Source organism: Coregonus clupeaformis, unplaced genomic scaffold (assembly GCF_020615455.1).
Source record: "Coregonus clupeaformis isolate EN_2021a unplaced genomic scaffold, ASM2061545v1 scaf0040, whole genome shotgun sequence".
NCBI lineage: Eukaryota > Metazoa > Chordata > Actinopteri > Salmoniformes > Salmonidae > Coregonus > Coregonus clupeaformis.
This window is the reverse complement of record NW_025533495.1, coordinates 674,512-680,866: the sequence shown is the minus strand read 5'-3', so window position 1 is coordinate 680,866 and position 6,355 is coordinate 674,512. Positions and strand designations below refer to the sequence as shown.

Sequence of the window (6,355 nt, the reverse complement as noted above, 5' to 3'; positions counted from 1 at the left end):
TTTCATACATATCTGTTTCACCGTTAGAAATGAAAGCACTTTATGTATCTAGTCCCCCCATTTGAAGAAGTCATAAGTATTCTGACCAATTCACTTATAGTGTACTAAAGTAGTCAAAAGTTGAGAATTTGGTCCCAAACTCGTTGGTTGCATTTGCAGTTTGTTTTGGTTGTGTTTTGGGTTATGTTTTGCCCGATAGTAACTGAATGGTGGATGATGTCTGGAGTAATTTTCTGTCTAAGTGAGTAGATAACATGTTTCTAAACACTACTAAATTAATCCTGATGATGCCATGATAAAGAAAAATCATGAATGAATCATGAATAATAATGAATGAGAAAGTTACAGAGGCTACAACAAAACATGCTAATCTCTCACCATTTTCCTCAAATAAAAGGTGACATTCTGTACTGTTGCCTAATATGAAACATTATATCTCAAATCCAAAATGCTGGAGCATAGCACCAAATGTAAAACTGTAAGCTTCACTGTCCAAACACATATGGTGTGGACTATGTGTGCCTGGTAAACAAATATGGATCTGGTGAACAGTTATCACTTGTTGACCAACTACAGGAATACTGACCTCAGAGTCTCCAGTTTACAGTGGGGATTCCCCAGTCCAGCAGAGAGCAGCTTCACTCCCTGAATCCTTCAGGTCATTGTTACTCAGATCCAGCTCTCTCAGGTGTGAGGGGTTTGACTTCAGAGCTGAGACCAGAGAAGCACAGCCTTCCTCTGTGACTAGACAGCCTGACAGCCTGCAAAGAGTCAAATCATATTAAAAGCACACTGCAATTCCTTGGTGGTGAAAATAGTGGCAGTATATTTTTTCAACATTTTCAGATACATCAGTGTCCAGAAACCTACCATATATATTCATATATGTATATATACACTACCAGTAAAACATTTGAACACACCAACTCATTCAAGTTTTACAAATTATTTTTTAAACTATTTTTTACGTTGTAGAATAATAGTGAAGACATCAAAACTATGAAATAACACATATGGAATCATGTTGTAACCAAAAAAGTGTTAAACAAATCAAAATATATTTTATATTTGAGATTCTTCAAATAGCCACCCTTTGCCTTGATGACAGCTTTGCACACTCTAGGCATTCTCTCAACCAGCTTCATGAGGTAGTCACCTGGAATGCATTTCAATTAACAGGTGTGCCTTCTTAAAAGTTAATTTGTGGAATTTCTTTCCTTCTTAATGCGTTTGAGCCAATCAGTAGTGTTGTGACAAGGTAGAGGGGCTATTCAGAAGATAGCCCTATTTGGTAAAAGACCAAGTCCATATTATGGCAAGAACAGCTCAAATAAGCAAAGAGAAACGACAGTCCATCATTACTTTAAGACATGACGGTCAGTCAATAAGGAACATTTCAAGAACTTTGAACATTTCTTCAAGTGCAGTCGCAAAAAACATCAAGCGCTATGATGAAACTGGCTCTCATGAGGACCGTCACAGGAATGGAAGACCCAAAGTTACCTCTGCTGTAGAGGATAAGTTCATTAGAGTTACCAGCCTCAGAAATTGCAGCCTAAATAAATGCTTCACAGAGTTCAAGTCACAGACACATCTCAACATCAACTGTTCAAAGGGGACTGTGTGAATCAGGCTTTCATGGTCGAATTGCTTTAAAGAAATCACTACTAAAGGACACCAATAAGAAGAAGAGACCTGCTTGGGCCAAGAAACACGAGCAATGGACATTACACCGGTGGACATTTGTCCTTTGGTCTGGAATCCAAATTGGAGATTTTTGGTTCCAACCGCCGTGTCTTTGTGAGACGCGGTGTGGGTGAACGGATGATCTCGGCATGTGTAGTTCCCACCGTAAAGCATGGAGGAGGAGGTGTTATGGTGTGGGGTGCTTTGCTGGTGACACTGTCTGTGATTTATTTAGAATTCAAGGCACACTTAGCGAACATGGCTACCACAGCATTCTGCAGTGATACGCCATCCCATCTGGTTTGGGCTTAGTGGAACTATCATTTGTTTTTCAACAGGACAATGACCCAACACACTTCCAAACACTACTAAATTAAAACGTGTGTGTGTGTGTGTGTGTGTGTCCAGTGTGTGTGTGTGTGTGTGTGTGTGTGTGTGTGTGTGTGTGTGTGTGTGTGTGTGTGTGTGTGTGTGTGTGTGTGTGTGTGTGTGTGTGTGTGTGTGCCCAGTGTGTGTGTCCAGTGTGTGTGTGTCCAATGTGTTAATTGAGTGAAACAGGAATACTGACCTCAGAGTCTCCAGTTTACAGTGGGGATTCCCCAGTCCAGCAGAGAGCAGCTTCACTCCTGAATCCTTCAGGTCATTGTTACTCAGATCCAGCTCTCTCAGGTGTGAGGGTTTGACTTCAGAGCTGAGACCAGAGAAGCACAGCCTTCCTTTGTGAGTCCACAGAATGACAGCCTGCAAAGAGATCATCATGATTTCACAAACACACTGTTAATTTAACACCAGTAGTGTAGAAGGACAATGGCAGATGCATTTGGTTTATTCTTTTAAACAACATATAGATTCATCTTCCGTCTCCTAGAATTGTATGGTCATATTCTTATACTAATGTGAACACCAATGCACTGATTCAGTAAGTTTTTCAATGTAATACTATATATTATATACATATTATAATACATATATTTCTCTAAATTGAATATTTCTTCCTGATGATTAGTACTTATATGTCATTTTATGTACTCACAGAGCAGCTCTGGAGGCTTTGACCATTGGCAGCAGCCTCAGAAGACCTTCCTCTGATCTGGAGTATTTCTTCAGGTCAAACACATCCAGCTCCTTTTCTGAAGTCAGCAACACAAAGACCAGAGCTGACAACTGTGCAGGTGACAGTTTGGCTTCTGAGAGACTTCCTGATCTCAGGTAGCTTTGGATCTCCTCCACTAGAGAATGGTCATTCAGTTCATTCAGACAGTGGAACAGATTGATGCACTTCTCTGGAGAGGGATTCTCCCTGATCTTCTCCTTGATGTACTTTACTGTTTTTTCATGGCTCTGTGAGCTGCTTCTTGTCTTTGTCAGTAGACCTCGTAAGTGCTTCTGATTGGACTCCAGTGAGAGGCCCAGAAAGAAGCGGAGGAAAATGTCAAGGTTTCCTGTCTCACTTTGTAAGGCTTTATCCACAGCACTCTTGTAGAAAGTAACTTCAGGCTTGTCTCTGAACAGCACAAAAAAGTATTTGGACAATGATTGAGGTTCATCCATTAGATTGTCATTGTTGTTGATGAATGAGAGGAACACATATACAGCAGCCAGAAACTCCTGAATGCTCAGATGCACGAAGCAGTACACCTTGTCCTGGTACAGCCCACATTCCTCTTTAAAGAGCTGTGTGCACAATCCTGAGTACACGGAGGCTTCATTGACATCAATGCCAGCCTCATTCAGGTCTTCTTCATAGAAAATCAGATTGCCATTCATAAGCTGTTGAAAAGCCAGTTTTCCCAGTGACAGAATGCTCTCTTTATTCCAGTGTGGACCTGTCTCTTCTTTCCCAAGATACTTTTCATTCTTCTGTTTGGTATGAAACTCCACAAGGTGTGTGTACATCTCAGTCAGAGTCTTTGGCATCTCTTCTGTCTTGTCTGTACTCAACATGTGTTCAAGGACTGTTGCAGAAATCCAACAGAAGACTGGAATGTGGATCATGATGTGGAGGCTCCTTGATGTCTTTATGTGTGAGATGATTCTGCTGGCCAGGTCCTCATCACTGAATCTCTTCCTGAAGTACTCCTCCTTCTGTGGGTCATTGAACCCTCGTACCTCTGTCACCTGGTCAACACACCCTGAAGGGATCTGATTGGCTGCTGCAGGTCGGGTAGTTATCCAGAGGAGAGCAGAGGGAAGCAGATTTCCCTTGATGAGATTTGTCAGCAGAACATCCACTGAGGTTGACTTTGTGACGTCACAGCATATCTTGTTCTTCTGGAAGTCTAGGGGCAGTCGGCACTCATCCAGACCATCAAAGATTAACAGAACTTTGTACTTGTGGTAGTTGGAGATTCTTGATTCTTTGGTTTCGATTGAGAAGTGATTGAGAAGTTCAATCAAAGTGTGTTTTTCACCTTTCATCAAATTCAGCTCCCGAAAAGGGAATGAAAATACAAATTGGACATCCTGATTTGCTTTTCCTTCAGCCCAGTCCAGAATGAACTTCTGCACAGAGACTGTTTTTCCAATGCCAGCGACTCCCTTTGTCAGCACAGTTCTGATAAGTTTGTCTTGTCCAGTTAAGGGTTTGAAGACATCGTTACATTTGATTGCAGTCTCTGGTCTTGCTTGTTTCCTGGTTGTTGTCTCAATCTGTCTCAGCTCATGTTCATTATTGACCTCTCCTGTTCCACCCTCTGTGATGTAGAGCTCTGTGTAGATCTTATTGAGAAGTGTTGGGTTTCCTTGTTTAGCGATCCCTCAAATACACATTGAAACTTCTTCTTTAGATTAGATTTGAGTTCACGTTGGCAAATCACAGCAAGCTCATCTGAATGAAGAAATTACACAGAGGATATTAATATTACGTCTGTTTTTATGCCTACAGTATTGTGGGACTGTGTTATAAAGTTTGATGAGGTCACTAGGTGTTGTGTTAAGACTGCTACATGATAATAATTAATTCTTAACTGACTGTATAAATGTGTAAATGTTTTCATAATGCATTACAGACTGGATTGACTGATTATATTATTATTGGTATTATTGATGTTATTATTAATTCTCTCTCTCTCTCTCTCTCTCTCTCTCTCTCTCTCTCTCTCTCTCTCTCTCTCTCTCTCTCTCTCTCTCTCTCTCTCTCTCTCTCTCCTCTGTCTTTCCTCTTCTCTGTCTAAATTAATCAACACATCACATTCTGCTGCTACTTGACAAGGTCACTAGGTGTTGTGTTAAGGATGCTACAATATCATTGAGTTACACAGCTACTTTATCTGTACTTTAGCTACAGCTTTTAAATGTTTGTTATAAAACAGCATTCAACATGAGGCAGACAGCTCTTACTTTTCTCCAGTGTGTCAGCAAGCTCCTTCTGGTTCATTTTCCTCAGGACGTGCAGTGTGATCTTCAGAGCCCCCTCTCTGGCACTGTTCTCCTGCTTCTCATCTTCAGCGTCCACCACTTCCTTATCCTGCTTCTGACTCTCAAAGCCTTCTGGGAGTTCTGGACTAAGAATCCTCTTGAACCTCTTCAGCTCGTTCTTCACAAATGTCATAATATTCTCTTCAAGCAACTGAAATAAATCAAGTAAATAAGTTAAGCAAGAGACTAAATGCTTTCTCATTAACACATTAATTAATGATTGACAGATCAACTTTACTTGAAGTTAATAAAAACAAATAACAGGACCACATACACTGAATATGGAGGCCAGGTCTGTTTGATGACTCTGGGAAGACTGACCACGGAGCATCTCTGACTCTGATCTCTCCTGTTGGTTTCTGTGGACAAAACATCCAAGGAGTTCGCACACATAGACACACACACACACACACACACACAAACACACACACACACACACACACACACACACACACACACACACACACACACACACACACACACACACACACACACAAACACAGGGAGGGAATGTTGTGTTTGTTTAATATTGTTTCAGGACTATGAAAATGGAAAAAATAATTAGCCTAAGGATTATGAAAACAACTAAAAGAAATGGGAAAATGGGAGTGGAGAACTGACTAGAGACAGTGTTGTTTAACTCACTGACCATGACCCATGAGTTCTTCTTACCTTTGTTCAGAAGAAAATTCTCCCTCTCTAAACGTTACCATAGACGTGTCAGTCTTCATGGACACACAGCTGGGTACAGGGGAGGCTGGTCTCTCCTGCTTGATTGGGCTTCAACACAACAGAGACAAACATTACATCTCTCATCTACTCTGAGCTCAGATGGGGAAACAAGAGTTTCATTCCAAAACGCTATATATCCATTTTCAGAAATGTTGGTAAATTTGCTTTTAATGTTTAAAGAAATTATTAAACCACTACAAGGCTTTATAAAGGTGTCTAAAGTGTGTAATTTCCACTTACAAATGTCAGACTTGATTTTCCCTGATGAAAAATTTATGAACCCCTACAGAAAATATCCCTTAATTATAATCCACCTAAAAATGCACATTTGCTATTGCTGCAGGATTATGTTCCTGCTGTGAGAAACTGGGTCAAATTAAGATATGGCATCTGTAAATGCATTCATCTTAAGATAGCTAGGTGAGACAACCACGTATCACAGTCAAATATACAGGATACGAACATTACTTTCCAACTAAACAATGGTTTTAAATCACATCTCAAATCTACAATAGTTATA

The 6,355-nt window shown here is 40.5% G+C and overlaps 1 pseudogene; it reads right to left on the bottom strand.

Moving 5' to 3' along the window:
• Positions 1-2,715: 2,715 nt before the first annotated feature.
• LOC123483177 lies at positions 2,716-5,257 on the bottom strand (annotated as a pseudogene).
• Between the last annotated feature and the right edge of the window lie 1,098 nt (positions 5,258-6,355).